This window comes from Ambystoma mexicanum, chromosome 3p (genome assembly GCF_040938575.1).
Source record: "Ambystoma mexicanum isolate Mex_15411 chromosome 3p, UKY_AmexF1_1, whole genome shotgun sequence".
Classification (NCBI taxonomy): Eukaryota; Metazoa; Chordata; class Amphibia; order Caudata; family Ambystomatidae; genus Ambystoma; species Ambystoma mexicanum.
The window spans coordinates 908,242,097-908,269,600 of record NC_090925.1 but is presented as its reverse complement, the minus strand read 5'-3'; the positions used below and the strand labels follow the sequence as shown (position 1 = coordinate 908,269,600).

The 27,504-nt window shown below is 44.2% G+C and overlaps 1 protein-coding gene and 1 long non-coding RNA gene across 7 annotated transcripts in view; one reads left to right on the top strand and one right to left on the bottom strand.

The window, feature by feature from the left end:
- The window catches only part of SH2B1 (SH2B adaptor protein 1), a 603,138-nt gene extending 584,245 nt beyond the window's left edge, over positions 1-18,893 (bottom strand). For all 3 annotated transcript variants that reach the window (XM_069652165.1, XM_069652166.1, XM_069652167.1), the window contains exon 1: positions 18,767-18,893. The gene's annotated coding sequence lies outside the window, so the exon portion shown is untranslated. The remainder of the gene's footprint in view (positions 1-18,766) is intronic.
- A 75-nt stretch (positions 18,894-18,968) lies between these two features.
- Positions 18,969-27,504, top strand: part of LOC138581091 (uncharacterized) — a 33,667-nt gene continuing 25,131 nt past the window's right edge. For 3 of the 4 annotated variants that reach the window (XR_011304428.1, XR_011304427.1, XR_011304426.1), the window contains exon 1: positions 18,969-19,046. This is a non-coding gene — a long non-coding RNA (uncharacterized lncRNA). The remainder of the gene's footprint in view (positions 19,047-27,504) is intronic. The other variant, XR_011304429.1, reaches the window with a different exon arrangement.

The following is a 27,504-nucleotide window of genomic DNA, read 5'->3' as shown; positions in this document are numbered from 1 at the left end:
ACCATCTTTACCACTGCGCATCGTCACAACCAGGCACTGCCAGTACAGACAGCGTTGCCCTTAACGCCGGCGGGCTCAATACTGCAAGGGTGCATTGGGGGTGGTTTTAACCCCTCCTCTTCCTCAGTCGATGTTTATGGGCGGAGCCTGGGTCACCAGCAAAGGAATGAGCAGTGGGACAGCACAGACAGTTGTGCCCTCAATGTCGGCAGGCTCAACGCTGCAAGGGTGCACTGGGGATGGTTTTAACCCCTCCTCTTCCTCAGTCGATGTTTATGGGCAGAGCCTGGGTCCTGGGACACCAGCAAAGGAATGAGCAGTGGGACAGCACAGACAGCATCGCCCTCAACGCCGGCGGGCCAAGCTTAATGTAAGAAAAGTAAGCCCTTACAGCATGTCCCATGACGCCATCTGTTGGTCTTCACCTTTAAGCTTCTAGAGAACAATTATCTGTTCTTGTGCCTAAAGAGTGTTTATCTTGGCACATCCAAGTTAATAATTCATCTTTGTAAATGTTTATCTTTCTCAAGTTATGATTGTGTTATCCCTGAATCCCTGCCATTTATTCTCATTTTTTCCTGGTGCAAAAACCCTTGGTTTAATACCCCATTTTGCCTTGTAGAAACCCTGGTCTAAAAGGATGACTTTATAGACCATCCTGGGGTCATCTGATGATCATCGAACTACACTAGAAGTCATTCCCACATCATCAGACGTCATAACGCTGTTAAAGTCATCGGCAAATGTCTCAGAATGGTGGGTGATGATTTAGGGGATGAGCTTAGGATGACTTAATGAATATGCTAGCAGAATCCCTATTTTAGAAAACTTTGTTCCTGATGCTTTTAGGGTGGCTTGCTGATTACTTCAAGAGATCGGAGGTTTGTCCCTGATGATTTGGGGACGATTCTGGGATGACCTGCTGATTACTTCAAGAGCATCGCCATGAAACATGCAAAACAAAGCTGGTTCTGGGAGTCTCTATACCGTCACAAACAAAGCCCATTGACCTGTTCTTGGGTTGATAGCCCCCGGGATAGTCTCAACCAAGTCTTTAGCTAACTGTCCCCTTCACAGAGGAGAAATATCACTGCATATCAATCAGTCTTTGTCCTGCCCAGGGGCAGTCCAGCACCAAAATGCTAGGCAATTCTCCTCTGAACAAGAGAACCAACAGCAACCCCATACACGTGTTTCAGCCTTGTTGGGCATCATCAGTGAGGTGGAGCTGTGCCTCTGTGCGAGCAGTGAGCAAGGGGTCCATGCCTGGATTCCCCTGGTAACTTAGGGTGACACATGTTTGTTCTTAATAATTTGGGGATGACTTACTGATTACTTCAGAACATCAGAGTTTGTAGGATGATATGAGGACCAAAACAGATTGTTGTATTCAGCTTTTGCTTTGTTGCACTTGTGCTGAATGACCCCCAGCGCGGCAAAGGTGAAGCTTTAGACTATGCTGGGCCAAAGCGGAAGCCAGAGGCCTAAACATACCATGCACCCCCTGGGTGAGAATCCTTTGCCATCCCAGTCAAAAGTAGGAACCCAGCACCCTCACAATCAATACATTTCCATGCTGACTGCACCAATATATGCAAGTATTCACATGCATTCATTCACACAGTATTCATGTTTGCATTGTGCATAATCCAACAATAGATTCAACAACCATAAGCAAAAGGACCTCCAGGATTTCAAAAAATTAAAAAATAAAAATAAAACATATTTCCTTCTTTCATTTTTAGATCCTAACAGAACCACACAGTCCCATTGACCGAGGTCTCAACTACCCACAACCTACCAAATACAAGCAACACCAAACCAAAGACTAAACCCAAAAGACCAGGAAAAGCACTAATCGAAAGAGGATGCCCACTGAAGGGAACACAACCCACACATCATGCCTCGCCACAAGAAAGACAAAGAAGCCACAACAGAAATAATAAGAAAACTCAAACCCCTCTGGAAGGCACCGACCAGCATGATCCCATAACCCCAAAAAACTGGGAAAACCCCATTTCAGATGGCCCAAGGAGCCATACAAATAACAGAGCAAAGACAGACTGCATTGCTCGCTACCTGTCCACATACGACGTGGTAAAAAAAAACACCACAGCAACAACAAGCCGACAGCCAACAAGTGTCACGAATACGACCCAACCAGGACACCAAACCGAACATGACAACTAATAAGCCACCCCAACCCGGTTTCCACCATGGACAATACCCCAACCAGAACAAGGGACAAGTTGGAATCCATCACACTCTACACCCCATACATCACCAAGACTGGAACAACAGAGGGGTAGCTACCCTATTTACCACCTGGAACCAACCGGAACCAATCCACCCCGCCATAAACATTATCGGTCTACTCTACAAAGAGACTTGCCAACAAAGAACCACCCCACCCAACACACTATACCAGGGAAAAACCACCTGAAACAGAACCCCAACCAACAACACACCAGTCAGAACAAACAATACTAACAACAACCCAAAAGGTAAATCAAACAAACTAAACTACAGCCTCCACAATGTTAGAACAAAGGCAAAACACAACAGAAATCCATGACTTCTTAAGCGAAGGAGGCACAGATGTGCTATTCCTTACATAAACTTGGCTATCAGGCAACTATAAAGCCATTGCGAGCTAAGCAATGCCCGACAATTATAAATTAATACACGCCAACAGAGAAAACAGAAGAAGAGGCAGAGTCGCAACTATACACAAAGAACACACCCTAGCATATTGAATCATCATAACCAACGCGGAAGACTATGAATCCCTCCTCATCAAGATAGAACTCAATGACCAATCCAACATAGTATTCCTCCTGATCTACAGACACCTTCTTAAAATGCCAACTTTGCAACAAAACTAGACGACGAGGCTGCCATGCTATCAACACACCACGACAACCTAGTCATACTGGGAGATTTCAACATATGGTTCTGCGCACTCCTGGAAACCTTGCAGTTCAATCAAATAGTAAATGGATCTACCCACAATGCCAGACACACCCTGGATGCAATTTTCTGCAGGGAAGAACAATGCAAATCCGTGCAACTTACACCAATGGTGTGGAGTGACCACTACTTTATACCATTCTACATCACACGGCAAACCCGCCTATGGCCAGGAATGAACTACTCCACACCAGCAAGAAAAGAAACTAAGAACTTGGACCTAGAGGCCCCAACAAACCTTCTAGACGCAATCGTCCCAAGCAAAAGAGATCCCACCAATACAACAGAAGACACACTCCAATTGGATCACCAATCCCCTTGACCAATTAGTACCAGCTAAAACATTCAAAGCAACACAAAAAGAACTGGCAGTAAAATGGTTCACAGAAGAATTGGAAAAAAAAACAAAAATAAAAATCACACAAAAAAAGAACTGTTAAAGGGAAACTAAAAATGGAGAGAACAATAACATTCAAGACAAAATAAAATACCAAAGACAAGTCAAACTGTACAAAGCAACAGTCCTCAAAGTCACCAAAAAATAAACTCACAAGAATAGAATCGGCAAACAATCCACAGAAAGAACTGTTACAAATCCTCAGAGATAATAAAAAACCTCTTCCTGCAAAACTTCCCTCACCCCTACACAAACCCTTTGTGACTAAATCACCAACCATCTGAGAGCAAAAATAGACAATACAGGAGACCGGTTTATGGTCATTGCATCTAATCCCTTGCATCAAGGTGCCTTTGCATCAAATTTTTTCCATCTAAAAATTGTCTATCAAATGCATTTTTTTGGTGGTGGGTTTTGGAGAGGGGTTCCCCCTCACCCTGTTTTTTTACCCTTAAAAATCCACCTAAACAAATATTAACCCTTTAACCCCAAAAACATGCATGCAATGCTAATTTTTTAGATGTAAAAAAAAACAATGCAAATGCATTCTATGGTATGGCTTTCGATGCAATGCCCAGATACCCAGAACACCATCAACCTACCCGGGGCAAATACAACCGTGCCCACTGGGCCACAGACACCAGACGAAACACAGATTGCAGCAAAAATCATCTGCTTCGAACCAATCACAGAGGACACTTTCGCCACATTGATCAAGGACACCAACCTTGCAGAATCTCCAAGGAACCCTTGCCCCCCGGATGTCTTCAAAGGAATCCTCAACCACAGAACGCCAGGCTTCCCGGAAAGTAATGAATCCATCACTCAAAAGAGGAATAGTACCGTCCTCCTTCAAATCAGCATACATCCAACCACTGATAAAAAAAAGTTCAGAAAGCACAGAAGACCCAAGCAACTACACACCGATATTCAACCTGCCCTACCCAGCGAAGATCCTGGAGAACCATGTCTACAAAACACATCTTAAACACATCAAAACAAAAGGAATACTGAACCAAGCACAAGTTGGCTTCAGACCGATGAGAGGAACAGAATCAGCACTTCTATCGATGTGGGACTACCTGAAAATAAACGCAAGCGACGACGGCACCCAATCGGCCCTCCTTCTATTGGACATATTAGAGGCTTTTGACACAATCAGCCGCGCAACACCAATAAAAACATTGATGGAATATGGCATACAGGAATCCGAACTAAAGTGGCTTACCTCATTCCTAAAAAAAATAATAATAATAAACGAAAGAACCTACCTACCACTGTTCTCCTCAAACACCAAAAATATATCCTGCAGAGTCCCACAGGGTTTCAGCCTCTCCCCTCTACATGTGCCCACTGATGAGAATCATTCGATCCCACAGTCTTATCGCCTACAACTACGCAAACAACACGACTCATTGTGAAAACAAACAGAACACAGGAACAAAATAACAACTTCAACAACTGCCTAACAGATATATAAAACTGGATGACAACGAAAAACTTCAAAAATAATGCTCTCACCCGCAGCATTCGACGGAGGGAACCCACAACTGGACGGGCCAATCGGCATGGGAACGCAACCAAAGACTACCAATGTAAGAAGGGCTCACCAAGAAACCCCAAAGGGTGCAATATACAGCAGCCAGGATCCTACTAAGACTAAACAGAAGAGACCACATCACTCCAGCACTCAAAAGCCTACACTTGTTACCAATAAAAAAGCGCATCAAATGCAAAGCACTCTGCATCGCCCACAAAGCCTTGCACAGACAAGGAGCGGAATTCCTCCAAGACAAGATTAGCTGGTATCGCCAGGAAGGGAACTAAGATCCAGCAACGACCTACAAATAGAGGCAAAACACTACGAAAAAAGGAAATGTGGTCAGAACAGCGTTCTCACATCTAATTGCTAACACCTGGAACAACATGCCCAAAGTAATTAGAGCCACAGAAGACCACATCACCTTCAGGAAACTGCTCAAAACCTGGCTATTCAGCAGACAATGACAACCTAGTAGGGACCTCGGCAACACCACCACCACAGACAAACTAGAGAGGAGATGAGAGGAGCCAAAGAACCACAAACAGGCATCTGGCTAGATAACATCAAGTAACAAGAGAAGGGGTTGGAGGTCACACAGATAATACAATAGTTCAAATAATTAAATGACTCAAGTGGGTAAATGGGCGATAAGAGACATGGACAGGTCAAAAATCAAATTCACATATTTTATTCAATTTGTACAAAAGTCACAACAAAAGCCATTTTATTAGTCCACACAATAACATTTTCTAAAATGCATATAAATCCATATATCAAAAAAGTTGTAGAAAAAAGTTAAAAGACTATCTAATACAAGCACTTAACACTTTTTGACAACCTTTTTGCACTGACTCTTTTTTGTCCAATTGGTTTAGACATACAGTGGTTATATGTATTATATATAGTAGTGCTTGTATTAGATAGTCTTTTAACTTTTTTCTATTGTATTATCCGTGTCTCAGGTTCGTGCTGTTTAGTGTCTACAATTGTACCCGTATCCCTCTTCCACTCCTCACCTGTGGTTTCTGAGTTGGCTTCTGAAGGCTCGTCTGAAGAAGTCTCCACAGGTTTCTCTCTCCAGGCTCTTGGGTTCTTCTTTTTCACCGTCTTGCCCTTTTGTCTGAAGAGATAGGGCCGAGCTCCCCCGGAGGCCACTTTGCAAGTAAGGCTATATGCCCGGCAGCGGGGACTCTGGGGAGCCCACCCCAAACCAGGGAAAAGCCGCAGCAGAAAAACCCTGGGTAGTTTCAGGTGCGTTGGTCTGTTCAAATAAGTATTCGCAATCCTTCTTGGAATACTACTCAGCGAATGGGTAATTCACAATCCTTCTTGGAATCCCACTTCTTTAGAGTACTACATTTACCAGAATGCACTTGGGTGCAATGTCTAAGCTTTGGAAAAGATTCCAAGAACTCCGTGAGCAAGGTTAAGTAAAATAAACAGAAGGAGGGGTTACACAGGTCAGAGGAAGCACACAATTCAGGGGGCACGAGTTGAAGTGACAGCTGCTTGGAAAAGCGTGTGTTGAAAAGAACCGCAGATAGCAAGTCCCCGCTCGCTGAGTAAAAAAAAAGCCCCATACCGAACGCAGGTGTCTGCGTCTGCTGACTCCAGCAAAATAACAAACACACACGCTGGGAGATTAACAAGAAAATGTGGGCAAGGAAAGGTCCAAATTAAAGAAGAAACATTCCCCACAGGAAGCGTGGTGGAAAAATGTACGATAAAAGGCAGGCAGACAAACAATGGAAAGGCAAATGGGAAGAAAAACAAGGAGTAGCACGAGACAGGAGCACTGTCAACTAGCGTTGGGAAAGAAATCAGTTGCAACGCACCGGTTGCCACACCTGACAGTTAATTATAGCCTCTGTTCCAGCGAGGCTAGAACGTAACGTCCAGGTAAAGGAGGAGCTCAGTCCTTCTTCCATTGTTTCCATCTCTTCCACAGGCTCCATGAGTGTTTCATGACAGTATGACCCCTTCTCAAAGGCCTTCCTCCAGGTTTACCCGGATACATCCGATGGAATCTTTGTATGAGTCTGGGTGCTGATATGTTGCGAATCGGTTCCCAGGAGCTTTCTGACATGGGGTATCCTTTCCACAACACTAAGTACTGTAATGTACCCTTCTTGTATCTGGAATCGAGCAATCTAGAGACTTCATATTCCTTATCCACATCAAGGGGCTGGTAATTCGCCTTCTTCATCTTTCTAGCATGAGGATCTGGTACATATGCCTTCAGTAAAGATGTGTGGAATACTGGATGGATTCTCCCCAGTTTGGGTGGTAGAGCTAAACGAAAGGCGACTGGGTTTATCTTCGCCGTTATCTTAAAAGGTCCAATGAATCTAGGTGAGAACTTGCCATGATGTACCCATCTGGGTAGAAACTTAGTCGACAGCCATACCTTTATACCAATTTCCCATTTGGGGTTAGGTCTTCGCTTCTGGTCAGCCCATCTCTTGTAGTCTTCACGAGCCTTTTGTAGATTGGTCTGGGCTTCTTTTTGTCGGTTCCGTAGATTGTTCAGAAGTGTTTCCACAGATGGAACATTAGATGAGACATGTCCGAACAGTAGTATGTGTTTTGGATTGTATCCATAGGTACAATGAAATGGACTCATACCTATGGTTGAATGTCTTGTGTTATTATATGAAAATTCAGCCAGGGGTAGAAGATGATACCAGTCATTCTGTTCTTGATTACAGAAGCATCTGATGAATTGCTCCAAAGTGGCATTTAGGCGTTCGGTCTGTCCATTGCTCTCTGGGTGGAATCCTAAGGACAGGGATCTTTTTATCTCCAACAATTTACACAGACTTGCCCAGAATTTGGATGTAAATTGTGTGCCTCTGTCAGAGACTATAGTTTTAGGAAGTCCGTGTAACCTAACCACATCTCTTAAAAATACCTCGGCTGTAGTAGAAGCCATTGGTGTTCCCTTGAGTGGTGAAAAATGAGCCAGCTTACTGAAGGAGTCCACCGTAACCATGATAGCAGAGTATGCTTGAGAAATGGGTAAATCTACTACGAAGTCAGTTGAAATGTGTTGCCAGGGACCTGCCGGTGGAAGGTCTTGTTGTAGCAGACCCAAGGGCTTGCAGTATGGATATTTGTTTTGGGCACACGTAGGGCAGGTGGTGACATACTTTTTAACATCCTTGGTGATCGTAGGCCACCAGAAATGACGAGAAGTCAGTTCCAAGGTAGCTTTCTGTCCTTTATGTCCAGCGGCGGGAAGGTCGTGACACCATGACATAGCAAGATCACGTAACTCCTGAGTTGGCAGATATAAGGATTTGTCTTTGAAGAGGTAGTCACCCTTGTATAGTAATCTTAGATTGGTATGCTGTCTTTGCTCCCTTTGAGCTATTTGTACTTGTTGGAGGAAGGAATTTACTGTGTTAATGAATCTTTTTCCTGCAAGCAAGATTTCATGGCCTTGAAATCCCTCTGTATCTTCTCCCATGCTTCGGGATAATGCATCTGCCAATTGATTGTCCTTTCCTGGCAAATAAGTGATTTCAAAATCGAACTGGGAAAAGAAGTAAGCCCATCTTGCATGTCTAGAATTTCGACACTCCATCTGCTGAAGGACCTTTAGGTTCCGATGATCGGTATGTACTTGGAACGGGTAAACGGCTCCTTGAAGCAGATGCCTCCATTCTTCACAGGCTTGTCTTATAGCCAAAAGCTTCTTTTCAAGTACAGAATAATTCCGTTCGCTGGAACTGAGTGTTCTAGAAAAATATGCGATGGGATGTTCCAACCCGTCCTCTTTTTGCTGCAACAGAGCTGCTCCTATTGTGCCACCTGAAGCGTCAGTTTCGACTATGAAAGGCTGGGATTGGTCTGGTTGCCTCAGAATGGGGGCTGAAACAAATGCTTCTTTAAGTTGTCTGAAAGCCTGCTCTGCCTTCCTTTCGGCCAAACGGAACTCAATTTGCAGAACTAAGGAGACTAGTTCCTGAAAAGTAGAAGGTCTGGCGACACAAGCTAATTCATCTTTGATATCGTCATGTAAACCGCGACGGAATATGGCTTGCTGTGCCGTCTCAGGCCAACCTGCTTCTGTAGCAACCTTCTGGAAATTGGTAACATAGGTTTGAACATCAGCTGGTCCTTGGCGTATGTCTAATAAAGTCTCAAAAGTAGAGTACAAAACTTCGGGTCTTTCAAACCTATCCCGGAAACGTTGAACAAAATTACTGTAATCATTAAGGGCTGGGTCAGAGTTGGTAACTAGTGGAGTAGCCCATGCCAACGCATTCCCCACTAAGTTAGAAATCAAAAATCCCACCTTGGCCCTATCCAGTTCATATGTTTTCGGGCGAAAGGTATAGTGTACCAAACAGGCATCCAAGAATTCCTTCATTCTTCGGGGATTGCCGTCAAACTTGCCACAAGGTAATGCAATGGGAGGTAGATCTCCTCGGTTATCTTCTCTCTGTTGTACCTGTTGTCGCAGAGCTGTATTATCGGCTCTTAGTGATTGTACTTCCACTGTGAGGGCTTGAATAGCATTAACCAATTCCTGGTATTGCTCAGGGCTTGCCATGTTTTCTGGGCGTTGCAATCTCTCAGGTTCGTGCTATTTAGTGTCTACAATTGTACCCGTATCCCACTCCCACTCCTCACCTGTGGTTTCTGAGTTGGCTTCCGAAGGCTCGTCTGAAGAAGTCTCCACAGGTTTCTCTCTCCAGGCTCTTGGGTTCTTCTTTTTCACCGTCTTGCCCTTTTGTTTGAAGAGATAGGGCCGAGCTCCCCCGGAGGCCACTTTGCCAGTAAGGCTATATGCCCGGCAGCGGGGACTCCGGGGAGCCCACCCCAAACCAGGGAAAAGCCGCAGCAGAAAAACCATGGGTAGTTTCAGGTGCGTTGGTCTGTTCAAATAAGTATTCGCAATCCTTCTTGGAATACTACTCAGCGAATGGGTAATTCACAATCCTTCTTGGAATCCCACTTCTTTAGAGTACTACATTTACCAGAATGCACTTGGGTGCAATGTCTAAGCTTTGGAAAAGATTCCAAGAACTCCGTGAGCAAGGTTAAGTAAAATAAACAGAAGGAGGGGTTACACAGGTCAGAGGAAGCACACAACTCAGGGGGCACGAGTTGAAGTGACAGCTGCTTGGAAAAGCGTGTGTTGAAAAGAACTGCAGATAGCAAGTCCCCGCTCGCTGAGTAAAAAAAAAGCCCCATAGCGAACGCAGGTGTCTGCTGACTCCAGCAAAATAACAAACACACACGCTGGGAGATTAACAAGAAAATGTGGGCAGGGAAAGGTCCAAATTAAAGAAGAAATATTCCCCACAGGAAGCGTGGTGGCAAAATGTACGATAAAAGGCAGGCAGACAAACAATGCAAAGGCAAATGGGAAAAAAAACAAGGAGTAGCACGAGACAGGAGCACTGTCAACTAGCGTTGGGAAAGAAATCAGTTGCAACGCACCGGTTGCCACACCTGACAGTTAATTATAGCCTCTGTTCGAGAACGTAACATCCAGGTAAAGGAGGAGCTCAGTCCTTCTTCCATTGTTTCCATCTCTTCCACAGGCTCCATGGGTGTTTCATGACACCGTGTGACCTCCAAACTCTTTCTCTTGTTAATTACATAGTTCCCCTGGTCCACGGTGTAGGGGATACCCATCCTTTTTGCTAAATACCGTCAAGTGGCATCCAAAGGGACATCCCAGAGAGAGAGACCACAACAAACTGACAGATTTTACTAACCCTCTTCCCTTCCTCCTCCTCCTACATAACTAGCGCTTCTACACCAGATCTTGGACCAGCCACAATGATAAACATACAGAGAACCATTACTATGCCGACATCCAGAGTAAACCTCCCACATAGCCCAATACCATCTAAAATGCAACAATACACCAAAATGCCGGACTACCTTATAGCCAGCCACAACCACCTATGACTCTGAATCCCTTATGGACACTATATAACCAGGGCACACAACCAACCCATAATAAAACCACACAATACTAACACCAACACAAAACACTACCACACAAACGAAGCATGGAATCCTACTGTCACGACTCACTCCCTTCGCTCCCGTTCCCACCACTTGGGGGCATGATTTGGGGTTTATCCCCTACTGGACCTTTCCTCTGAACCTTATGCTACAGTGCTGTGATGAATTGGGAGCGTTAAATCCCTATTTTGCAAGCTACTTCCCTTCCGGATCCATTCCAGGTTTTTGACAGCCAGCATGCTTCTTTAACCAAATGACTATGCTTCCCAGAATGCCTGGCCCACTGCTCCACCTCCACCCTTGCAGGACAAGGTTGGGTGGAGGATAGGCAACAGCTGTGGCAGCAGGTGCAGTAATCAGCACACCTGAGGCGTGTGCTCGTTAAGCAGCTTTAAAAGCCTCAGTCTTACTTCAGTCCAGCGCTGGTCATCGTTTGCAGTGTTCCTGTTGTGACTAGTCCCTTGTTCCTTGCCTTTGTACCTAGTTCCTAGTTCCTGTTTTCTTGTTCCTCCGCCCTGAATTTCGGATTCATGCGCTAATTGATTTCTGCTCCCTTGATTCCCTCTTTGTCTTCCTCTGTTTGCAGGCAGCATTTCTCAGTGCTTTCCCCTTTTAGATGCAGCCCAGTTTGTCTGTGTTCTATCTTTCTTTGATTCTGTCCTTTGCTGCTGTAAACCCGTATGCCTTAGCCTTCCTCTTAGATTAGCTTCCTGTCTTTTCCTTGGAGGGGTAGGGAGAAGTTTGCATTGGTTATTTCGTTTTTCCCTGCTCCTGATCCTTACTTTCTATTGGGATCCATTCCATGTTTTCCATTGCACTTCTGCATTTATTTCCCATTTGATTAGTAGGTGTGGTGTGCGGTTGTAGCTAGCTCCTGTGTGAATGCTTATGTTTTCCTCACTAATTTGTAATCACTATTCCAACTTAGGTATTTAGTTTTCCTCCCATTGCCGTTCTAGCCTTTCTGGGTCCCAGTTTCATCAACAGGATTCGTGGGCTAGCTGACATTTAAGAGGTTTATCTCGTCCTCGTGAGTACAGTTCTTTAGTTCCTTTATTTAATACCATCAAGAGTGTTAGTTCACAGATCCTGTCATTGCTTGCCCTCCACGTGGGTTTAGCGCTGTCAGTACCTGTAACAGCAATTGGGGGTAAGGCGCTTGCCGACTTTCCTCGCGGTCAGGTGCTTACCCACATCCCTTTTCATATATTGGTTTTGTTGTCACACTCTATTTGCACTCCTGGGTTCTAGCATACATGAGTCGTTGTTCCTGTGTGCACGTAGTTTAATTCGAAGCTATTCACTGTGTGATTTAGTGCACATTTCCCTTGCCATATTCGCTGCCTTTGTACTCGCCTGACTAATCCTGACACCTACCCATAAGGTTAAAATGCGCAAGGCCACTCACAAACGACCACATGCAAAACAACAATCGCAGACGCCAGTTCCTCCTGGTTCTGAACCCATCCTCTCACCCTTTTCCCCCGATAACCCCTTTACCCCCTTTTTTGCAGAGTGACACGAGTGCACCTAGAGACTGCCCCTGGGTGGTAGCGCTGCGTAGTACAAATCAACTTAGCATAACAGAATGCCAGTAATGATACTATAAGAAAATATGCCCACCATGGCTCTGCCACACACTCTTGTTGGCTTTGCCTTTATAAATGTCTTGTCACAACAAGAAAACAGGTCCAAACTGACTGCACAATGCAGGCGAGTCTAGATGCGTAATAATGCTTATCATATTTGCTTTACCCTTGATGCTCAGTGAGAAAAGCCTCGCCACAGTAAGACATGGCTTTAGGGGCTGCCCTAAATGCCAGTTAAGACACATAATATCACTCATCATGCTTGCTTTGTCATAGAATCTTAGTTTTAAAAAAAGAAAATGTCATGCCACAGCAATGAATGGCTAGACTGGGTGCCCCAAAATATCAGTGCAACCACATAAAAGCACATATCATCCTTTCTATAAAAGAAAATTTAAAAAGAAAAACAGCATTTTGTACTGGCTTCCATCTATGGTGGATACCCATTAAAAAGTGCATCGTGATTGGGATTCCAAGATGGCTGCTGAGGAGAGAGAAGCAGGATTGTAGAACTCTCACCCTACGGGGCCAAAAACAATGAAGATAGATTAAAAGAGGCTTCCCCAGGCTGGGATTTATCGGTGTGAGCTTTAGTGGTCGAATGCAACAGCCCGTATCAGTGGGGGACTTCGGCAGAGGCGGGTGTGCGGCCTTCGTCTCCGCGGTGTCTGAGGTGTGGAGGCACTGCACCCACTGCAGGTCGAACTGAGAGACACGGTCGCAGATGGCGAGCAAGATGAACCAGTCGGGGTGGCCGAGGACCCAGTGCGGTGACGAGGTGGCGGAAAATAGCTGTTGTCAGACGGCAGAGGAGCCCGTCAGGAAGGAGCTGGCTGTGATATTGGAGGCCCACGGCCGCTGGATTCGTGGAGCGCGGGCTCTCCTGCTGGCGAGCACCAGCGGGAAGAGCAAGGCGGACTGAGACGCCCCTGTGCCAGATAAGCAGCGTCTCATCCGAGAGATCAGGAGTGTAGCCCACTGCTGAGAGCTGCGGAGCAGAGAAGAACACCAGGAACGACCCAGAGCGACCCAGAGGCCCAGGATGAGAGAAAGTCAAGAGGCAGGAAGGCGGCGACCGCAATGGGGCTCGACTCGCCCCCTCCTTGGGAGAGAACCAGCACAGGTCAGCGTGCACCCTGGCCCAAGGAAAGGGTGCAAGCAGGCAGAGGCTGGCCAGTCCAGGCAGTGATCCCCAGCTTGGAGCAGAGTGAGGGTGAGAAGTGTAAAGAACTCATGGTGACAACAGTAAAGACAGACACAAGTGATCACAGTTCAAAGGTGTTTATTAAACTAAGTTAAGGATGGAAAAATGCCTAATCTAAAGCTAAATCTAAATGGGAGCAAGCGTCGCCCACCAAATGAAAAATGAGGCAGTCCTTGTGGTGTCTTGTCAAAGTAAAAAGCCTATACTAAATAAACGATTACCAATTCTTTACAACTAATTACAGAAAAAGTGTGGGACAGGGTTTTCAAATAAAGGAGAAGGTGTTCAAATAATAAGTCAGGATGGGATTGCCTTGAGGACTCCCTTTCCCACTTTTTTTTAGCACGGGTCAAGGTGGGACTTCTGGAGCACAGCACACGCTCAAGCCTTCCTGGTACGAGCTAATAGTTCTGTATCAGCCATCAGGTTCTTCGTTGGTTAGGTCTCTTTTCAAAAAAAGTCTCTCGCCTTCGAGGCCTGATGCTCTCAACAAACAAACACAAAAGTGCGGTTCTACAAACACTTTGGGTGATGGCTTCACTTCTGGGTCCGCCTCTTCTGGGTTCAGACCTCTCAAATTATATTCAACAAATTCACAAGACAGTTCCCTACTCAGTGAACTTTGGGTGATAACTTTTCACCCCTGGATCGCCCTCGGCCGGTCAAGAATCCCAGATGACAAGGGGCACACTTCCCTTCCCCTTGTCTGGCAATACTTATTGCTGTCACAAACCTTACTGTCTTTTTTAAGCAGGTTTTTGGGTTTTGCCCTTCGTTGTCTGTTTCCCTCTGCTGGGTTCACTCTTGCCGACTTTTGGTTGTCGGCTTCCCGCTACCGGGTTTGCCGACTGTTAGACAATTCATCACAGGACTTTAGAGTTCGCCCCTTCTCATTAGCATCTCTCTGCCTGGTTCACTCTTTCTTATCTTTACAAAATGCAATTCATGTACTCATTTTTACTATGCAGGATTCACTTCCCTTAGCTTTCACAATCATCTGTCGGTCAAAGACTTTCGCCAGTACAGAGGATTTTACAAGACCGCGGTGTGACCACTTACACTTTTCTTTGACTCTTCCCAAGGCCTTCTGGTTGCAGTAGTATTTACTGTTGGGTAATCGTCCAGAGTTTCCTGTGCGAGCACCCACGTGGTGCCGGACTCCTCTGTTGCTGGTTCCCTCCCTCCTTCCTGAATAGTATTGCTTGCTTTTCAAAGTTCAATTTAGCCTTTGGCTACTTTTCGTTCAACACAGTTCCGTTTCTTATCGACACCCCCCTCGACTCACCGGCTGCGATGAACCGCTTGGCTTTCTTCCTCCTTGGAGTCAAGGTTGGTATCACAGAGACAAGCGTCTCTGCCCTGCTTGGTAATCAGCAGAGGAGGCTCTCGTGTACCATTGACATCTGCTGCAACACGCGCTGGCTATTATTCACGGCCTTATTTCCTCGGCGGAGGTTCCACAAGCCTTGGTCGGAAAGGGCAAGGTTGACTCTCCCCTTGTCACCCTCTTGGTCTGCGCCGTCTTTCCCCTCCTCTTGAACTACTGTGCTGAGTTAGCTCTTACGTCGTGCGATCTGCCTTGCTCATCCTGTGCTCCACCTTTTATCCCTGTGGGGAAGGGAAAGGGCTGTCAGGTGTGTGTGATTCTGGTCTATTGCCCGACTTTGCCAGACCCTGGTATTGGGACAGGTCAGGTAAACGGCTATGGCGTTAGTTCGCTGTCTTTGGTGTTGTGCGAAAGTGTTCATGTGGAAAAATCGAATATCCTACATGGTAGGATGGGGAAAAGGTGTTGAAAGAAGGGGGATACTGCATCTCGCCCGTCGGGGTCCCACTCCCACATGACCCCCATCCAGGGGATCCTCCCTCACTAGTCCATCCCCAGGAACTGGATCCAATAGCAAGGACTGTGTCCTGGCCACCTGGATGACAGATCCCCGGGGACTAGCCAGGGAGAGACACCATCAGGTTTCTCACATATCCTTCCCCTATGCGAGGTGGATATATTGTTTGTTTAGTTAGATTTCCAGTCGTTAAGACTGGCCAAAGAACAAGGGTGAGAGATGTCCAGGTACTCTTGCATATTCCACTGATTGGTTTTACTGACTATCTACAGTAACCTATGATTTGGGTGGCAAAGCCTGTCTTAGGTTTCATGGGTCTGAGTTTTCCCAATCCCATATGGGAGAGTTTTGGGAGTTATAACTTTCCTGCCAGGACCGCTGGGGCAGAAAATCTCCAAAGGGGGGGGTGGAGATTTCTGTAGGAGAGTAGAGGAGATGGGGAAGCACCGTCCCTGGAATTATGGCTGATGATATTTCACTTGTCTTGCCCCAGATTTCTATGTGCACAGGTATTTTAGGATACATTGCATTATCCCCATGTACACAAGTTACTTGGACTAGGGTTGCATGGTTTAGGTCTTGTGGTGTAACTAAATCGGCCCGTATAGCGGTCTGTTTACTACTGGAATCGATTAAGGCTTTTACCTGTTTCCCCATTTAGCCAAGCCTTTTCATAGTTGAACTCAATAGTTTCTAGCTCTTCCTCAGCTTCTTCCCACACTTCACCCTTCAAGCAGCCCATTTCCATAAGTTTGTATTTTATATTCTTTGGACAGGGTCTAGCTAGATGTCTGATCTTTCTACAGGAGAAACAGATCAGAGGAGGTGATTTGCTTCTTCCATGGGCTTGGGTCAGGTTTATTGACCTCGACTCTTTCTCAAAGGCACCCCTTCCTTGACTATATGACCCCCCCCTTTATCTATTCCATGGGATGTAAGGCGATGGATGGGTTTATGATAGCTTCAATCTTCCCATTGACGGGCTTGCTGGAAGAATTTCGCTGGATCTGCATGATTTTGTGCAGTCTCAATAGCCATGGCTAGGGTAGGACGATTTAATTGAAGGATGGATTTTTGTAAAAAAGTGGGTAAGGAATTTGTAAATTGCTCTGAAGTTAACATCTTGGTCAGTTCTTCTAGAGTTTTTTTTAATTTTCCATAGGTTTACCGTGTTTTTAATCTGTTCGCCCATCTCTAAAGGAGTTTCTCCCGCATTCAACCCATATGGCTCGTAATTTCTGCCAATAAAAATTGCAGGCACAAATTTACCCAACTCTTTTCAACAAGCCTTTGTTGATGATTAGGAAGGAGGCTGCCTGTACAAGGTTGAGTAGTTAATAAGTTTGGAAATTCCTTTTTAGCAAGGGTCCCAAATAACATTTCTCAAGGTTCTCTCCCCACCCAAGTAGTTCGAAGTTTAGGAAAACATTTCCCATTTCCTCTCCATATCCTCACCTTCGAGACATGGTTGAAGCAAGCCTTGTGGTAGTAGCAGCCTTGCATGAAATTCAGTCAGTCTAGTTAGAATCTCCTGGAATCTGTTGGGTTTTCGGCTTGTATTTGATGGGCTGGCAATTGGGCGATGATGTTGGTTAGATCAGCCATTTCCCCGGGCGGTGTAAGGGTTCCCCCAGTGGTGTCTGTTATGGACTCGAAGGGGGGTAGGGGGTGTGTGAAACAGGACTGTGTACGTTTTTGGGACCAAGGCGGGGGGGGCAGAAGAGATGGGGAGGGGGCCCAGCACAAACACACCCACAGAAACATTCTTTGACAACATTCACTTGCTTATTCACACACAGCATTCACTCACTCATTGCATGACAGGAACAGAAGTTACCTTCCCATGCATTTTATATCCCCCTGCACCTGTTCCAAATAGGCACAGGGAAATGTTTTTTCCCCTCCTGAGTTTTTAAAAGTGCACCGCTTTTGAAAATTGTGGTTTACTTGAAAATGCCCAGAACCCCCTTCCCACCCTCTGGTTTGTACAAGTTATGCATTCGATGGGAAAAGAACACCTCAATGTGCACAACTATGATGGACACAATTAACTGGCCTTTTTGCACGGTTCACCACCTTTTTGGCGCAAGTGAAGTGAATGAGCATCCCATCAGTTGCACCAAACACGTTTTGAAACGTGTGGCACGATGGCTTATCCCTTCTGATCACTCCTTTACGCTGTACGTTCATTTCAGAGAGCGTGTTTCGCGGTGTCAGATGTGAATTAGGAACGGAAAAGGACACACGAGAAGAAAAGGGTTCGTGAGGTTTTTACTGTTACTGCAGTCATTAACCCCAGGTTTGCTCGTGAGCAGGTATTGTGTTAAATACCATTAGCTCCAGAGCAGACACTGACTGGAATCGTTAGCCCAAGAGTACATACTGTGCATGGCATCCTTCAGGTATTCTGTCATATGTAACGGATTAGCAGGTGCTATATCAAACGTCATTAGTTCCAGGGCAGGTACTGGGTCTGGAATCGGTATTCCGGTGCTGTGTCTGTAATGATTTGCCCCAGGACACACATTGTCAGATGTAGCTGGATAGGAAGTCATTAGCTTCAGATCAGGTATTGTGTCTGCACTCAGTCGCTCCAACCAGAGGACGTGATGGGCCTTCACCATTAGCGCTAGCGAAGGTAGTGTCTGCTGACATTCATCGGGGTGCTGTTTCTTTGTCGCCATTAGACCTAGAACAGACACTGTGCCTGCAGTTATTATCCACAAAAGGGTCATTAGACCGAGAGAAAGTACCGGATCTGCAGCCATTTAGCCCTGGGGAATCATTACTTTCAGAGTAGGCACTGGAACTGGAGACAGTACACGTCTGCAATCATTAGCAGGCACAGGCATATATGTCACTTACACTAGACCGCGGTCTGAGTAGTAGCTGCACAGTTACTGTGTCTGCGAGCATTCCAGAGCCTGTGTACTGTACCGTAAATGAGCTTCGGAGCTGTCTACGATAGGGCGTAACACCAACAACAACAACAGGCTGCCCTGGGTAATTTCATAACCAGATGTTTAGAAAGTATTTTTTTATTTCAACATGTGATAAGTACAATACAAGGAATTACAGCTGCAGCCTCTTACTTAAACGTGCATTTCCATAGATTGCAAAAGGGCTCCTCTTACCAATATAACAACAAAGGGGTGAGAAAGATCCAAGTTAATGGATGCTAAAAGAAATGCATATACAATTCACTACTAGAGCTGGGTCTCACGCACTCACCTGACGCTGCCTGGGAACTGTAAAGGAGTGTTTCGTAAAGGGAGGCCTTCTGTTGCTTTCATTATCAATTGAAACACACTGTTAAAGTCCCTAAAACACCCGACAGCATTGTTTGTTTAGAAGTTTGCCGACACTTTCTCAAATGCCTTTCAGTCGTCGTGACGTATTTCACGTATTTCTGAAATGCCGTTAAGTTACCTCGTGACGGTGCACGTAGGACGTTTACGTGCTTAGGATGAGAATCATGGAGGAAGGAGGACTTCATGCCGTGCATGGGCAGGTATTTATTTTCGGTTGTATATTTATAAGGCGCTAATACATCTCGGAAGTGTTTCGAAGCGCTAGGCATATTTAGGTGCAGGTGGGTTTGTTTTTCCTATTATGATTGCAGCAACAGCGGATCTTTGTATATCTTCTTGGCTCCCCTGCCCTTTCTCCTCTAGACCCACTATGCTTGTATCTGTAACTAGCGCCTAGATGCATGCGGTCTATGCGAGCTGCTACAAATGTATAAATATTATCCCACCGCTCTCCTCCCCCGCCCCAAACAGAAGCGATTTATGCCAGTGCCGTGTACGCCAAGGAAATTTCGTCAGATGTTTTTTTTTCCTCCAATTTCTGCTGGCAGCAAGTCTGATTTGTTTGTGTAAGCGCCTGCATGTTTCCCACAATGGCAGTTGCTTTTTCTTCACCCTTATCTGAGAAACACGGCTTTCACTGAACAGCAATGACCTCACCAAGTTGGAAACTGAGCCTCCTGTCGATCCCATTTTTACCACGCGCTTGCTTCTTTTTCTGCACTGCTACACAGCCTCACGTGCGCTTGGGTGACTGGCGCTGCTGAGCCCTCCTGAAATGTATGCGCTGGCACGAAGTTCCTACTGTAACTTTACTGCCTTTACAGGTGAGGGGTTTCTGATTTGAACATTGCAGGGAGATGTACCTAACTTCATCGCTCAGTGCTGCCAGGCAGTGGATTGAGCTGTACCAGCCAGAGTCTGTCTGTACCACAAGATGTCTTTCTTGATTTTCACCGTCTCCTCCATTTGCTATGCTAGTATACATTTCCCCCGGGAGGGAGCAGGGGGAGTGCGTGATCCGGTACAGTGAGGAAAGACAAACAATACTTTTAAAAAAAAGTTTTTGCCTCACTTAACTGTGCATGGCGAGCCTACCCCCCCCCCCAATGCACATGCTTAGTCAGTGGACCGTGATGGGGCGTGGCTACGAAACAGGAAATAAACGCAGCCTGTATGTGCGCTTTCCTGCATTTGGATTGCACGTCCAAACTGCGTTGTTACTTCTGCAGGTACTGCCAACGTCTTCTTGCCTGGTAAGGGATGCTGCTCTTCAGACAAACCCCCACACCACGGTTGAAGGGGTTGCCAAGAATAAAGCGTTCAGGCCTTTCCCGGTCCCTCTCCTCCCCCTGTGGACCCATGAAGGCAGATGCGTGGGGACAGGAAGCGAGCAGGGGGCTCGGATCACTGCAATGCTGGTCCCTGCGCGCCCCTCTCCCTCTTTACCCGCACCATAGGGGTCATGTAAGAGAGAAGGCGAGCAGGGACGAAAGCACACGTTGTTTGGTATCCTGCATGTTCTGATATTTGTGGTGTGAGCTGTCGCTGTAATGTGTGAGGTAATTTATTTATTTGCATTTGTATAGCGCACCTGCAGCCCAGAGGCCTCATGATGCTTGTTACATGAGGTGTATAAACCATTTTTCAGTAGGAAAGGTTATATGTGACCGTGAGGTCTCTTGGTTGCAAGTACATAGTTAACAGTAATACATGCATAGATTTCAGTCAGACATAAGAAAGCAGTTAAGTGGTATTATATGAAGAGTTTTGTTTTGATTGCTTTGCGGAAGGCTTGGTGAGATTCAAACATTCTTAGGTTGGTAATGCAGAATGCAAGGGGTCTGGGGGTTCTGGGTTTGGCATTTGGGAATGGGCTTGCGGATGGGAGCTGGGACATGGAAGTATGTTGAAGCCTGCTCTCCTGTTTAACTCCTTCCTACCTTTTGACCTGTAACAAATGAAGTACATTCTTTTTGTACTTACTTTTGTACCTGTCTGGTTCCTGCATCCTGGCTGTCCTTCCTGTGGTCCCACTTGCTACCCGTTGCTAGTACTGTATGATATCCAGCTCCCCCATGGCAGATGGTGGGGAGCCAGATATCGTACAACACCGGTCCCCCTGCTTTTGCTGCCCCTCACGTTCATAGGAAAAAAGTAATTTCCAAACTCAAAAACCCTGCTGAAACTTGCGTTCACTAGTTTTCTTTGAAATGTTTTTTTGTTGTTTTCAGAGCTTCACACTAATACTGTCATTGTGTGCACCTTGCTTTGTGTTTTTATCACAGGTTATATTTATAAAGATGTCATGTCAAACTGGTTAATCGCAAATACATGTTTATGATGTTCTGACAGCAGTTATTAAGAAATTAAACTGGATTCATGGGTGCCAACTTTGAAGTTTCACTACAGAGGCAGAACTACATTTTATAGCACTTCCTTTTTTGTAGTTAATTGCAAGAAGTCATTCGATTAACACGTTTTGCATATATAACAACTCGGCAACTTCTGTCAACCTCCTGAGCTACCCCCGCTAGTCATCTACTAAAGAGTGAGTCTATGCATCCCTTGATGTAGTAAAAATCACTTCATTACCTACAGTACTTTGGATGCACCACTGCCAAGGAAGTGATTTCAAGTGGATTCACGCATATCTTCCTGCATGGGGCACCATATGTTGCAGAGAAGCCAGGGGCCCTCGTGCCTGGCACGGCAGCGTCTGCTGCTACTTCTGCGCTGTCACTGACTGCAGTAAAAAGGAAATTGCTATTACTGTTTCCGAAAGTTAGCTCGGTGGGTTAAACACGACCATATCGGATTCTATGTAAGATATGTAGATGGAATGATTGGAATGCCAGCAGGCTGGATTTCTCAACTATTCTAGGCAGGGAATCGAATTTTTGTAAACTTTTTTTTTATTGAATATAGCTGAAATTAATAAACTTTTTCAATTCATTACAAAATAGAAAGAAAAGGGTTAACAAACATATCCAACAGCAAAAACAACAAGAAACATTACATTAATTTGTGACAAAATGAAAAGAAATCTCGAAGTCCATCTAAGAAAAAAGAGCAAACTTAAACAATCCTAAAACAATAACACATAAATGAATGTCAACGAGAAAACAATAAAATATCTCTAAAACACACCTATAGTGATATTCTCTTGAAATATAATCAACAATTATTTTCACATAAGATGCAATAACATTTCTCTCAACATTTCTCTGTGTGAAATCTTACAATTGTTATACATGATATATATATTTTTAAATCCTGGATTTATTGAAGCAGGTTTACAACTTTTACTCCAGTTTTAAAGCTTTCAAAAAATTAAGCTGTGGCTGTTCTAATGCTCATGATGTTAGTGGCTATTATTGCAACCCATCTATTCTCTGGCTTCATTTGTGCAAAATAGGTCATGTGGTTGGGAAAAGTGTTTGGGAAAAGTGTATTTGTCTCAAGTACTTGAGTTCTTGGCAATCAACAATTGCATACTCAAGAGTTTCCTTAATACTATGGTTGTTATAGAAGCGACACCAGTTGTTCTCATTACTGATCAGTAGGTTGAACCGGTAACGTAGAATGGCATTTCTTATTAAAGGAGAGGGGGCCTTACAAAGATATGATTCAATCTCTCTACATTTTTTTTGGGCCAAATAGGTGAAGGTTAAAATCTTTATACTTTAAACAGGTAGCTCTTGTGTCAATCCAGTCCATCATGTAGAGTTTTTTTCTTTGCTCGGTCTGGATTGAGCACAAGAGTTTCAATTGTAATATCTGCATTGTTCATCACCATCATGATCTGCTTGGTCCACTGTTTTGGAAATTCATGTGTGGAAGACAACCAATAACTTGCTACAATTGCCAATATGGATTCATTTATAGCAGAAAGCAGACATTTCCAAAAGAGACTGCATAATCGCTAGTTGAACATGGCCGTTGGAGATGATAACCCTAGCTCATAACGCATCCAGGGATCTGGGATGCACTGAGGTAAATGAAGCACTGCCCGCCAGAATTTTGCCTCCAATTGATTCAAAACTGTTGGTTGGATTATTTTTTGGGTTTCTAAACCATACAGTATGGTAGCTACCACATTTTGGGTCCAAAATATAACAGCTGACTTAATAGAAAATATACTGTACTTAAACAGAATTAGTTTTGACTTACAAATCGCTGATGTTAGTTTTTGTTCAATTTTAGACATTTGAGAGCGAGGACAATCGAAAATAAGACCAAGATATACATAATTTGGTACAACCTCAATTGTTGTGTTCCTAATTTTCCATTCTAGTTTGTTTCTCCGTGAACCAGTTGGTGCATAAATAACAATTTGAGTTTTTTTGCTTTTGACCACCAATTCATTAGTACTAAAATAGTTGCATAGGGTAGTCAGCAAATTCTGTAATCCAACAGGAGTTTTCGAGATTAGTACAAGGTCGTCAGCATACCACATTGCTTTCACTTCAACCCCATTCAATTTAGGTGCATCTTCGATTACATTGTCAAAGATCCATCTTGCATCATTGATGAAAAAATTAAAGAGAGCTGAAGCAAGAATACATCCCTGCTTCAGCCCTCGTTTTGTTGCTATTGCCTCTGATAACGGGCCCTCAAAATTTAGTCTTATATGTACGGTAGTATCTGAATGCACGGCAAAAATATCACTTAAAGTGGGTGGACATTCCGCCTTGATGAGTTTGTTCATTAGTTTGGATCGAGAGACTGAATCAAAGGCGGAATGTAAATCAACAAAGCCACAATAAATTGGTTGCTTTGTTATTTGTGCCTGTGTTTTAATGGCACTTAAAGTAATTAAATTTACGGTGGTCCCTAAGCCTGCTACGAACCCTGTTTGCTTTGGATCACGCTGTTGCATCTTGGCGGTCCACGTGTTAATCTCCTAGAACCAAGCGTGAAAATATTTTTCCAGGTGCATCTAACAAAGCAATCGGGCTGTTATATATTGGAACAATCAAGGAGGAACACCAGGACTTCGGTATTTTTCTAGAAGACCAAGTATAATTAAGAGTATTATTGAGGATAGTGGCCCAATGTTGCTAATTTTGTTTAAACATATGGTTTGAAAGACCATCCGGGCCTGCTGCTCTAGAGGATGATGATTTATTGATGAAATCTTTAACAATGTCCTCAGAACAGGTTAAATGCCAACATAAGATGGATCTATTTGTATATTTATAGTCACCCATGCTATCATCAGCATAAAGTTCAGAGAAATGTTTAAGCCATTGTGCTTCAGTAACTCCATTAATTTGATGGTCCACTACTTGGGAAGTGGAGTTGCATTTATTTAGCAATGCCCAAACTTGTGCTGATGACTTGTTGTGACAGGCTGTCAGGAAAAGCTCACCATTGTTCTGGAAGAGATGAGCCTTTCTGGAACGTACCCAATTACGATATGTGCACTTAGCCGCTTGGATTACTTTCTCTCGTTCTGCCAGTGGCAATTTACGCAAATTTCTTCTATGATCAGTTTTCCTTTGTTGGAGGATCATGTCAAAGCCATATATGTGCATATTAGATCATTATTGATATTCGGAAGAATGTTTCTAAATGTATCCAGAACATCTACGTATGATTCAAACCCATTTATTTTTTGGCTATTTATGATCGAGTAATTCAATGATATCAGTTTATCTTCTGACCATCTAAAACGGTTTTTGGCATTATTGACCACTAACATTTGCTTGTGCCACTTGTGATTTGTCAATTTTTTTGGACTAAGGAAGTCCAGTTTAGTGATAAGTGATGGTCACTTTTATTTTGTTTAATGATTGTGAATTTGTTGGTGGTCACTAAAATGCTATTGCTCAAGAAGACGTAATCAATTATGGATCTAGATTCACCTCTCCCATGTATGGTTTGGTGGGATGTCTCCCTGAATGGCTCCATTGGCGATTCTAAGATTTAAGTCATTCATAAACCTAGCCCATCTCTGACCTTCTTTGCTGGTTTTCTTGCTTTCTATCTGAATACACACGAGGTTTAGATCCCCTACCACCAATATACCAGAAATGTTAGTGTTTTTTAGCAATTTCTTCAAAAAGGATTGATAGATCACGATAGAAAGCATCGTCTGTGATCCCAACTGGATTTTGGTATAGGTTGATTAAGGCATAGGTGTGTGCTGTGTGAGAGATCTTTACTAGTTGCATAAAATTATTTGGGGACAACCAAGCAGTGATTTTGAAACCCCTACTCTATTTTACTGCAACCAGCAAGCCTGAAGTGGGTCTGCCTTTGCCTGATGTCATCGCTGGTAACAAGACAAGATCATGATCATCCCAAACTGGACTTTGCGACATCCAGGTTTCTTGTAATGCCACAATATCAAAGCAGTTAAATTGATCATTTGAGATGCTGGAACCCCCTCGTGTTCCAGCTTGCTAGTGAGAATTCTTTTTTCTTGCTAATTGGTGGTTATGATTGCGATTTAGAGGATGAAACCTGCTTCAAGCTCTTATCTCTCGTGCAAAATGGACATAAGCAATCTGGCTCCTGTGATGACTTAGTTTTAGGCAGGCTTTGTTCGCCCAAATTATGAGTGTCGAGCGGGGTTGAGGGCCAACAAGAATTCCATGTTAAAAAGATCAATTTTAGCTTTCCAAAGCGTATTTCTTACGAGCCCTGATTTGATCCACAAACGCACTATGGACAGATTTCTGTCACCTAGAAACTCAAATTTGATAAAAATCACTTGAGGAGAGAGCTTCTAGCGTCTGAATGTCTCCAGGACACTCTAACGACAAAGATCATATTTCTCAAATTGTCCCTCAGGGCACTTTATCAATGTATGGAAGGAATCAAATCTATTTTTTTAGAGTTTCTCTGCTCATTTTGACCATGTTTGGAATTTGAAATATTTTCGGCTCTTGATAATGGGGCCGCATTATGAACTCTGCCATGATCAGGATTTCTATAGTCTGGCTCGAGGTAATTTTGCAAGCGTTCCGTCTGTATTTCATTGCCTGCATAACCTGCCTCAGCTGGTTGTGCGTCATTTTTCTGTAAGGACCGTGGATTAGTGTTCATGGGATTTTCCCTCGGTAACGCCTCGTTATTCTTCTCTGTATGTAAGAATCTAATGTGGATTTGAGTACGGCGATGCGTTCTTCAAAGCCCGATTCACGATCAACTGTAGGGATAGCGATTATCTCGACCAAATGAGTCTTCACGCACCTGAATGATTGGATTGGCATTGGTAGGAACAAATTGTTTTAATAGATGAGGATTAGATGGTTTATTTTCGAGTAAGGCTACAAGTTCATTCAGTGGTTCATACCCTGCTGAAAGACCAAGAACAGAGGGACCCTGTGTCTGTGCAGAATTAATGGATGATGACACCAAAGTTAAGTTTGTGGCTACAGACACAGCCCTAGCAGGCACAGATTAAGCAATCCCTCCTCCTGATTCTGTTGGGACGTAGATTACATCATCTGCCTGAGTTGTTTTTGACAAGGTATTCACTTGAGGTTGTGAACTCGTTTTCTTTTTCAAACTTGTCATAACTATAGGCAGTGTTTTTTGACACAATGTCTTTGGTTTTTTTCCTACTGATATTTTCCGGGTTTTTTTGTGAAGCTGTTGACCGTACATTTCACCAGAAATGGTTTGAATGTATTGGACATCATCATCATCATTGAGATCAGTTTGCAACGGAAAGTCAACACTTATCCATGATATTTTTTTTTTTTTGGCATCGTCTTCCTCTGCATATTCCACAGGACAAATAATCCTGGAAAACATGGGCAGAACCGATGTCAAAGGCTCATGAGACAGTCTTGGTGGTCATGTAATTAGACTCTAAGTCTGTCAAACGCTTTGCCATGTCTGCAAGCACTTCTGCATTCAGGGGGGGTCATATGGAACACCTTTCTCACATGGAACCTTTCATCCATTCCCCAAGTTGATCTATTTTTGCAGATTGAAGCGAGATCTTCGTGTCCATTGCTTCGAAAAGCTTGTAAAGGCTGGCAATGGTGGTGTTTACAGCCCCTTGGGTGATTTCAAGAAGTGCTCGATTACCAACCGAGTCACCGCTTTGGCCAACTGATCGAGCAGATGACAAACACCTTCTGGGGGTTGGCTGTATGTAAGACTCATCTATGGCATGTCTAGTTGAGTCAATGGAACACGGGAGGTTCGAATTAGTAACATTCGCACTGTTGGAACTTTCAAGATCCCTAATACTTGCATGTAGGGATATAGCACCTGAGGGAGAACCACTCGTGCTTTCATCGGAGATGTCCACAACATCCTCACAACTAACACACACTTCCGCTTCACTCAAAGTTTCCTCTGGAACTATAGAAAAGGTTCTCTTGCGATGTATAATTTTCAGGGGGGGGTCTGTGGTATCGTTAAAATAGTTTGATCAGAGATGATGGTGCTAGGATTACCCACTCTAGAATCAGGGACATCTACATTCAAGCTTTCAGGTGGTAGTACAGGAGGTAGAATAAGGACAACAGGCTCTGGTGCCAGATTGGACTGAGCAGTGGGGGACAATTGTGTGTTTTATTTATTATTTTTTTCATAGAATTTGCGAATGTCTGGATGTGCGAGTAGCCCCTTTGGGTTTATCACACGATTTGGCCAAAGAGTTGGTAGCCAGAGACTCACTCATATTATTTTCAT